Raw genomic sequence first — 11,310 nt, 5'->3', positions numbered from 1 at the left:
AATGAAGAAAAACAAATACATATAGGCAATTACAAGACGATGTTTCTAAGAAAAACAATCGTAAACAAAATGCAGAAATATAAACTAACTAATGATCATCAATAATATAATAAATACTTTAATACCCTTTCTTAATGGTCATCCTATCAACTACACCAAGTTGCCCCCTAAATTTTACAAACTTGTCCAGGCTCAAAGACTTGGTGAGAATGTATGCAATCTGGTCCACAATTGGTATATACTACAAGACCATAGTTCCATCTTCAACAAATTGTCTAATGAAGTGGCAATGAAGCTCTACATGTTTGGTTCACTCATGGAAGACTGGATTCTTGGCAAGTTTTAGCACCCCTTGATTGTCATAGTTCAAAGGTGAAGACTCTACTTGAGACATTTTCATGTCAGAAAGCATCCTTTGAAGCCAAACTGCCTCACATGTTGCCTTAACAGTTCCCCAATATTCTATTTATGTCGAGGAAAGAGCTACTACTTGTTGTTTCTTACTAGTCCATGTGATTGCACTTGTGCCAAGACTAAAGACATACCTAGAAGTAGACTTCCTGTCATCAACAGAACCTACCCAATCTTAGTCTATAAAACCAATCAACCAAGGATCTTTGCTTATGCTATACAAAATGCCAAAGTCAAGTGTACCTTTCACATATCTCAGCACACACTTCGCTGCAACCCAATGTTCTACTTTTGGGGCTATCATGAAATGACATATGTAGATCACAACATAGCTAAAATTAGGCCTAGTGCTTGTAAGGTAGATGAGACTTCCAACTATTTGCCTAATTACCAACTCATTGACCACTAGTGAATCTGATTTGGCTGATAGTTTCATCCCTTTCTCCACAGGTGTAGATGAAGGTTTGTGATCTTGCATCCTGAACTTATCTAGCAAACTCTTAGCATACTTCGACTAAGAGATGAAAATGCTGCCACCTATCTGCCAATCCTCTACATCAAGACAATAATGTAAAAGTCACAAATCTATCATATCAAACACCTGACACAATTTTTGTTTGATTTTGTCAAGTGAGTGTTCTCCACTACCAGTAACAATGATATAATCGACATAGATGACAAGAAAAATGGTGTCATTACCAAACACTCTTGACATACAAGTTGGGATCTTAAGGACTTCTGTGAAAGCCTTGTTCAACCAAATATTGATCAATCTTGATGTACCATGCCCTAGGGGCTTGTTTTAGGCCATAAAAAGCCTTCACCAGTCTACATGCTTGGTGCTCTTTTCTTGCAACCTTCAAACCTTGAGGTTACATCATGTAGACCTATTCCTCCAAATCACTATTGAGGAAGGCAATCTTTACATCCATCTGATGGACTTTCAAGCCAAAAATGCTGCTATTGGTAGAACTAGTCAGATGGTACTCATCTTTGTTGTGGGAGCAAAGATTTTCTCATAATCAACTCCTTCCTTCTCCAAGAAGCCTTTAGCCACCAACCGAGCTTTGTATTTTACTTTGTAGACCCATTTGAAGTCAATGGGTTTCTTCCCAGGTGGAAATTCTGATAGAACCCAAGTGTTATTCTTCAGAAGACTGTAATGTTCAACTTCCATAGCCTTTTCCCATTCACGTACTCCTTTTGCCTATGAGTAAGTCTAGGGCTCATAAACACTCTGAATATTCGCCATAAGAGCAAAGTTGACTATGTTCTTCTTGCTCTTGCCTCTAGAAGACCTACCCTCAACAAGCTCATCATCTCACACATCACCGATAAGCGTGTCCCACCACATAGGATGGAGAGCAGAACCATCTACTTCCAAATCAAGTGTCTCAGCATGAATTGGACTGCCTGATATGAAAACATCTGGATGTTGATCTAGGTTGTCATGAGGGAACTTCGGTAGTACAATATTATGCCTTGTTGATTCCACAACTTTAGGTTCGGAATAATCATCATCCCTCCCTTCCGGTGAAGCTAATGGAAGCTTAACACCTATATCTGTTTTCTGCAGAGGCTGATCTTTAAGACGCTAGATGGCAAGATGAGCTGAAAGGACATAATATATTCATCAAAAACCACATCTCTACGGAATGTGAGACGGTCAGTGTCCACATCAATCAGCTGATAGGCCTTATGATTGTCACTATATGCTGTAAGCATCAACTTATAACTCTTGAAATATAGCTTTGTTATCTTTGCATCAAGAATCCAAGTATATGCAATTGAACCAAAAACCCTAAGGTGGCTTATTTTTTGTTTCCTCCCTGACCAAGCTTCCTCGGGAGTCATCTTCTTAACGGCTTGTGTGGGAGATAGATTCAGCAAAAAAACTGCAGTATAGACTGCTTCAGCCCAAAATTTCTTAGGAACATTCTTGTTTTCAATCATAAATCGATCCATCTATGTTATGGTTCAATTCCTCTTCTCAACAACGCCATTTTGTAGAGGGGTGTAGGGTGTGGTAACTTGACACTTGATACCTTGTTTAGCACAAAATTTTGTGAATTCAATGGAACAATAATCACCCCCACTATCTAACCTAAGAGTTATGATCCGATATGTTGAGTCTTTTTCAACTAATACATTAAACTTCTGAAATTCATTAAACAAATCTGATTTTGCTTTGAGAAAAAACACCCACATTTTTCTACTAAAATCATCGACAAATAGAAGAAAATACTTGGCACCGGTGACCGATGTCGTATTCATTGATCCATAAACATCTGCATGGACTAGTTGTAATACCTCGGATGCTGTCCAAGCTTGTCCATCAGAGAATAGAGTTTGATGTTGCTTCCCTGCTTGGCAAGCTATACCATTTGTCTATTGTTGAATCTCAAGTAAGCCTTCTACCAGGTTATCCCGAACCAAATGTGAGAGATATGATAGATTGAGATGCACATACCATCGTGTTGTGTGTTGCACACGCTCCCTGTCGCCGACAGGGTCCCCCTTCCTGTTTTTGAGCCTTTCGTTCTCGCCCTATTGAGTTTCGCGCAGAGTGTCTCGCATCCTTTTGAGCAAGCCCGCGACTGTTCCCTGAAGTGATGATGTTAGAGAAAAGAGTTGATTAATCCATCAGGCTAGTCTAGCCCTTGGGCACGACCGCCAAGAGTTTGTTCGAAATTTTGAGAATCACCTTGGATAGACATAAGGTGATAGAAGTTGGCGAAGCCCGCCAAGCCAGAATGGTGCATCTGAACGTCGCATGAGGACCCAAAGTTGTCGTTTTTCGCACAAGAGCTATGAGATAGGTTGCATAAGGTTTGTCTCCGCGATGTTTATAAAATTTGAATAAAGGATGATTTTCGCCTGCTGGTGAAGGAGCGAATTTCTTGGCCAAAATGCCAGGGTTGCGAAACTTGCCCAAGTGCCCAAACTTGTGCTTCTCGAGGAGAAAGTCTAAATCGCCATCATCACTCTAGGAGTAAAATTTTGGACTTTCAGGCCAGATTGAGAGAAAACTCCAAAATTTGCAAGACTGAGCCCAAGGTCCGAAAATGCCTTAAAACTGTGAAAACCGGCCTAAAGTCCGAAATTTTGTTTAAGTTCCCAAAATTGCCTTATGGGTCGAATTTCGAACCCAGAGGCCAAAATGTTAAACTTCACGAAGTTGTAAAAACATCTAAAAACTCCGAATTTCGGACCCTAGGGCGAAATTTCAAAATTCAAAGTCTCCCAAATGGTCCGAAAATGCTTTTTTAAATTTTGCAGAAAAGCCCCTTATGGTCCGAATTTCACTTAAAGCGTCCAATTTCGGACCCCAGGGCTAAAATTTGGAAATGTGAAATGTTGCAAAAAGCCCCTTATGGTCCGAATTTCACTTAAAATGTCCAATTTCGAACCCTGGGGCCGAAAATCAAAGTTTTTTAAAAAAAAGTTGGAAAATATGCCTTGAGCCCCGAAATTCGTAAAATTTGGCGAAAAGTGTCCATGGTCCGAAATTCACTTAAAACGTCCAATTTCAGACCCTGGAGTCGAAATCGAAAAAATGATAAAGTTGCAAAATGGGCCAAGTGGTCCAAAATTCTCCGAAATTTGCGAAATAAGGCGAATGGTCCGAAATTCGTGAAATTTACAAAATGGGCCAAGTGGTCCAAAATTCTTTGAAATTTGAAAAATAAACCAATGGCCTGAAAATGCCTTTGGGTCAACAAAACGCGAAAACTCCAAAATCGCAGAGGCGTTAAAGTGTGCTAAAACTCCGAAATCTTCAAAATCGCGAAGCATGCCAAATGGTCCGAAGTTATTTAAAAATCGCAAAAAGAGGTGTCTATATAGTCCGAAGTTCGCCCCTAGGGTTTAAGAAAACACAGTTTAAAATTTGCAAAACAGCGCCCTAAGCTCCAAGATTCGCCATAAAACTTCAAACTACAACGTGAAGAAGCAGTATAAAGAATTCGAAGTTGAAAAATCCTCCATTCCTCCCGAAAGTCGCCTAGGTCTGAGGTTGTGTGATAGCGCTCAAGCATTTCATCAGAGAAAAACGACATTCAAATTTGTAAACCCCCTCCATGCTGCCGCATTTCATGTGAAGAAAGATCATGTCTGATTTTGAAAAGGAAAGAGAGCCAATTTCGCGCGATTCATATTCAAGGTAAAACGCTGCGTAAACTATTCTTAATCATTCAAGTTCAGATTGCCAGTTACCCAAGGTAAAAGCTGTTTAAAAATGATAAATTCCTTTCAAACAGCAACTGTGAAAATTTGAATTAAGGAGATAACCATTGAAATTCAAAATTTGCAGAATCGTCCATTCATCTTCACGCAACAAAGTCAGGCAATTTCTTGCCATCCACTCTCATCAGGTAAGTACGCTTTGTCTCTCGTGATAATCTGAAATGCTTATAAATCAAATAGACGTATGTGCGAAATCTGATTAAAATGCTTAAATTTTCGAAATCTGCATCTTTTTCGCTTGTAAAACGTTGTGCAAAGCAGTCAAAATTTAAAATTTGCTCCTAAGGTTTAACCAGAAATTGCATTTTCAAACTTAGGAGAATTTTTCGAGCTTTGCCCCTGTTAAAGAGTAATCCAAAATCTAGAAAGTGTTAAATTCGCGATCAAAAGCTTCATGAATACTTTGGTTTAAAATCAATCAAGCTTTTAGCTAGAAATGTCGCTCCATGCCCAATCTCAATTTTGAATTAATCCTTGAATGCTAAAGTATTCTCTATCTAAACCGCCTTACTTCTTTGTGTATCGCCTCGTAATCAGCGTACGACTGTGCAGGATAAATGCCTAAATCGGTAGTAGAATCATCAAAGACGTCCGCTACAGTCGAGACATCGCAAGCACCCAAATCAGATATCCCATGCAAAGTTGAGAGGATGAAGTACCAGTATCAAAGAGGAGGATTGAGGGAGTCAAAAATGCAGAGCGTCTGGGACAATATTGGTGATACCAACCTTGGCCATATTGACATCCAGGAGTTTAGGAATCAGGTCTTCTCCCCTAACGCATATGGCAAGCCTAGACAGATGGCGGAAAGTGGCATCGCCCAAGCGGTCGGATTTCCTCCAGCAGTACAGAACTATGAGCTAGTGGTAGAGGCTGCCCGGATTTATCAGCCAAATTCTAGACCGATGCTCCTCGAGAACATGACCATCGCCAACTTCACTCCTGAGGCCATCGGCGACGCATTCGACATTCCCTTCCCAAACAATCCCACAGCCACAACCATAGATGAAGCACAAGAGGCATATGATATGAATCCAGCCCGATGCAAAGCACTGATCAACAAACAGTGGTGCAAGCAGAGAAGGCTTCCAAGAACTAGAATTGTGAAAAAAACCCTCAAAAGTGATTTTCATAATGAGCATGGGGATATGGTCACATTACTCAGCCGAGTTATGGGACTTCCTAAATCCAGCTACTTTGAGGAGTGGATGTTCTATTTCACAGAGCAAGTCTTCGCTGGGAAGTCTAAGTTTGACTGGGCCTAGATCATAAGCGACAACATCCACACTCAGCTGATTGAGCTTGAAACGAAGAAATACTTCACTATGACCTCTTATTTGGTCTACATGTTCGCCAAGAACCAGCCGCTGCCAGGTTTGATAATGAAAGGTGAAATCGGGAATGGACCTGGTCAGGTAAAGGTCTATGATTGTTACCCAGAGCTGCATTACCAAGATATAGCTCAGAGGGAAAAGAGGAGCCCAACTTATGCAGTTGGCCAATATGAGTGTGTCAATGACGCCTTCACGATGCGCCTAGTCAAGATAATGCAGGGAGGATTACACATAAGGCTCTCAGAGCAAGCTACTATTATAGTACAGAGGTATGAAGCTTGGTTCATTCAGTTCCCGAGGTTCTCCTATATCCAAATAGCGGGCTTTGATGGTGCCCCTCTCCGACTTCCACAGTACCCAACCAACAAAGTAGTTCTTATGGAGGTCACAAGGCAGTCACGTTCGGTCGGCATCCTACTCAAAGAAAGTAAGCAGGTTGGATTCACATTCCCCAAGATCATAGGCAACCATGATGTCCACCTGAAGACCCCTACCCTAGCAAAGGAATCCCTCGCAAAGTTGGCCTCTTATGGCCTACAAGACCATTTTCCGAGCAAATATTTCGATCATGATAATTTGGCGAAGAGAGCCTATGGTAGGCGGTACAGAGCAAAGGAATCAATTGAAGACTATTGGAAGAATTGCTCTGATGACTATGAGGTCCGAAGACGTGAATATTCCAGGCTGAGTGTGCAGCAAATGCGACTCTTTGAAGACCATTGAGTCCCAGATCAGCTCACAGATTCAGGGAATTGACTCCAAGTTCAAGAGTTTGAAGCAGTAAGGCATCTCTTGCCAGGCGTTGATTGGTCCCAGGACCCAATCACCGATTTTGAGGCAGTCATGGCAGCCCCAGCAAGACACACAGACCAATGGTTACATCAGCAAATTGAGAGGCTAATCCATGAGGGAGTCCAGTTCACTTACCACCTAATGGGTAGCCTTGATTCTCAGTCCTCCGAGGATGAGGGAACGCCTAGTGCACCTTGGGAAGAAATTGAGAAACCAAAGAAGAGAAAGAAAGCCAAGGCTTGCATAGAGACTCGGACATCCAAAAGAACAAGAAGGGAGAAGATTCCTATAAGGAGATCAGAGGTCACCTCATCATCAAAGGACCCCAGTTCGTCCGACGATGTAGTAGAATTGGATTATATACCTGCTCTGCCTTCCCAGAGTGACGTCGACGCGTTTGAAGCTAATGATCCTCCCGCGCCTGACATGCTGGAAGATGAGCTAAGAGCCATTGAATCAACCGAACCGGGTAATCAAATAGAGGAAGGAGAGATTCCATCCATTCAGGGCATAGAGGTGCATGAACCCACTCAACAGAGCTGCCATGAGTTGCTGCTCCACAATACAGCCAAAGATGACTCTACCGTTGAAGGAGAGCAAAGGACAAAGAAGACTCGCGAGCTCGAAAAGACCAAAGAACAACCATCACGTGCAAATACCAGACAATTGTTCAGTGAAGTGGGAGAAAATTCAGCTGCCAGTAAAGAACTCCACACCTCTTCCACCCCTCCGGTAGCAGTGCAACTATGAATCTGTGATGAGTCAGCTGGAAACGTCAAAGAACAGAATGCAGACTTAACCTTATCATCAGCCCAGACAATGCCTCAAGAGTGGTTGAATGTTAGAGCTCAGCACAAGGCGGCCACCAAATCACCTATTGATCTGGAGGACATCTTCTCGCACATAGACCAAGCCAAAGCTAAGGGGAAGAAAAAGCCCAGGGCATATTCTAGAATGACTAAGGATGATCAAAGGAACCGCACTCTTCACATTGCCACCCCGCCTGTAGACAAGCCAGCAGATCAGATCACACTGGCAGATTATAGCATCACAATTGTCCCCATTGGAAGAGCCACTAAGGAGCAAGAAAAAGAATAATTCAAGGATTCAGTGCAGAATATACTCAGGCAACTCGAACAGATAACCGTTGAAAAGGACATGTATCGGGCTCGTGCTGAGCAAGCCAAGGGATACATCGATCAGCTTCTGAGGCCATTACACAATGTTTTTGAATCCCATATTCCCCCGACAGCATTAGCACAAAGGACCACTAAAGAATTTGAAGGAGTACGGGACACAGCAAAGGCCGTCAAGGAATGGATTCGAAGTCTCAAGGCGAAGGGGGAGCTGATCATTAAGGATGTAAAGGAAATGGCCCACCACCGAGAAACCGTTTTGGTCAAATTGTAGGAGATGAAGCGGGAATGCCTCACAATTCACGAAGCAGTTACTACAACTCTTCCCCTCATGACGGCTCTTTTTTGGACCCATCCGCAAATTCCTACATTGTCCGACATCTTGGGCCCCCACGACGTCAGCATTTTTAAAGAATGGTACTGGGCTATCAGCATGAAGAATGACACAAAGGCCACCATTAACAAAGAACAAGAGGAGTGCGAAGAAATTATGAGAAACACCAGGGACCTTGGTGGAGTAATCCTCCGGTCTATGATTTTGGGTTGGCAAAACAATCTGTCTGATCTTGTAATCCATCCAGACTGGGAGGACAGATTAAAAATAGACAAGGTCGCCTACTCTACAAAGGACCTAGATTTCGCTAGTAAATTACACTATGATATCTTGAATTTTGAGGCTAATCGGTCCAGCTGGTGAGACGGTTTGAAGCACATAGATCATTATCTAGAGAGCATGTAGTACAAAATTCATCATCCCCCTATGCCTCCCTTCAATCTGCTATTTCAATTATGCATCAGGTTCCAGGTGTATGTTCGCGAGGAACGCGCAGCAGGTCGGGACCTTTGGCAAGAGTATTTGCATGGAGAGGATCAGTTCTTGGTGAAAGCATATGAAACTGGAAAAGAGAAAGTGGTTCCTTAAAAGTGCTTTTTTCTCTCTAAATCTTAAAAGTGCACTTTTGCACCAAAAGGTGACATTTGACTTTTAGTCAACAAAATGTAAAACTTTATTAATGCACCTTTTTGGATTATTTCTAAAATTGTTGTAATTACCTTTTTAGGTAGTTATTGCTCCTTTGGGGGTGGTTGTTGATATTTGCATCCCATTTATGGGTATGGGCAGCCATGTTTTATGGATGAATCTGGGCCACTTGTTTAGATTAGATTTGGGCCATTCATCCTGTTTTGTAGCCTATTTAAGGGACTGGTTTTCTCTCATTTTGTAAGAAGTTCTTGGATTGTTGCAAAAGCTCTAGCGAAATTTACAGGAATTAATGCAAAGATTAAGGCTATTTTCAAGTTTCCTTGTGAGTGCATGGTCTCCTTCTTCACTTAATTTAGAAATCTTTCAGTCATGTTTATTTCCTTTACATAGCATTTTCAAGCAAACATCTGATAGAATCCTCGCAGTTCACACCATTGGGGAACGGCTGATTGCCTTTCTCTTTGCATGGTTAATCTAAACTTTTTATGCTTAGTTCGGTTATTGAGTACTCACTATGAATGTAAAAAGTTCTGATGTTGTAGTTGATAATATGAAAATCCTGTTTTCCTTTGAAGATTGCACTGGATTTATGCAAACATTGTGCTTAAGTAGCTGGTGATGTTTAATCTAGTTTCTTGGAGGTGTCTGTCTGTTTAACTGAATCTGCTATCTTAGTTAAAATCTACATTTCATGTATCTCTCTCTCCCTATCTTTCCCTCCTTTTTCCCCTTTTTTATTAAGAAAATCCGCAGTCCCACTAAAAACAGTATCAACTCAACCAAAATCATTTGATAAGAAAGAGCATAAAAGTTCCAGGGAACTTATCTATAAATTACCCATCCAACGTAAGTCCCCCTTGTGTTTCCAGCATAAAAACATCAAACCATTGAGAAATCCCGCAGTCAAGACCTGACAAACGAAACCTTGAGGTTGTCCCCTTTGATCAAATATAAAAAAAAATAGCATTAGGGACTTCCTTATCTCAAGAGAGGATAGGATACTCAGCTGGTTATTCTATTATGTGTTGGTCGTATGGAGTTTGCAACAATGAGATTCCAGACACGTCAACACATCAATGCCAAAGAGTGCTTATAGAAGACCTCTTTATAGCCATTGCAATCTCCCGAGGCTCACCAGTATCAATCAACCTATACAATCCATGATCTTCGAGGCCAACAACAATTGTCTTCTTGGACTCCTTATCAATAATTTTGCACTTGTGTGCACTGAAGACAACATCCAACTTCGGATAGTGTTGCATCATCTAGCTAACAGAAAGTAAATCCAACTCCATGCCCAGAACATATTATACATTAAGAAATATGAGATTCCTCCCACCAGATGTAATCTAAACATTGCCCTTGCTAACAACCATATACTCTTCACCTCCTCCAAAGATCACTAAATCAAAGAAAGCCATGTACTCCGTGAACTAATCTCTTTTGTGCATGAAATGTCGAGAAGCTCCAAAATTAATGTACCAAGCAGATGATTTAACTTAGTCTATTGGACTTTTGGCCACAAAAGTATAAAAAGAAGACTCCTCATTGTGCTCTGCAACATGGACCTTTTGTTGAGACCCTAGCAGAAAACAAGAACTCATCGTAAGTAGTAAGACCGACACACCTAGAAAACAAGGAAATTCTCATCGCAGTTTCACAAAACACCCATTGCAAGTTGTTTAACATTGTCGTGTGCGAAGGAAGAAAAAAAGAAATGTAGCCCAAACAAGTTCTTACATGGTACAAAGGAGAAAAAGACATCACAAGCGAAGAAGAACCCTCGATTGCACTAAAAAAATAGAGATCATGACCAAAAAACAAAACATTGCCACACAAAAGAAAAAGACAACGTCGCAGGGGAAGAAGAACACTCGATCGCCGGAAAAAAATAGAGATCGCAGCCACAAAACAAAATGTTGCCCTTCATCTATCACATAAAAAAACACTACCATGATTCAAAAAACCAAAGAACGAGACCAAAATTCTTCACACATGCCCAGAAAACCCTTCACACGTCTTTGAGAAAAACTCAAACACAACCCGTGTCCTATCTACTCAAACCCTCGCGAGCAAAAACATACATAACCTAGAAACCTTCATGATTTTCCCTCGAAAAATTATTCACAATTCTATTCTAAAAAAAAAATCCACACGACTTTTGTTTCAAAAATAATCGCAAAAACTTCTAGATAATTTTAAGAAAAATTGTTTAGGATTAACTACGATTTTTTTAATTTTAAAATTCGCTAAAAATAAAATGGGCTCTAGATACCATGAAATAGTAATTGCATTTTAAAGTAATGAAGAGAAACGAATACATATAGGCAATTACAAGACGATATTTCTAAACAAGACAATCGTAAACAGAATGCAAAAATAGAAACTAACTAAAGACTAACTGACC

This window comes from Cryptomeria japonica, chromosome 5 (genome assembly GCF_030272615.1).
Source record: "Cryptomeria japonica chromosome 5, Sugi_1.0, whole genome shotgun sequence".
Lineage (NCBI taxonomy): Eukaryota > Viridiplantae > Streptophyta > Pinopsida > Cupressales > Cupressaceae > Cryptomeria > Cryptomeria japonica.
This window is presented reverse-complemented; position numbering follows the sequence as displayed.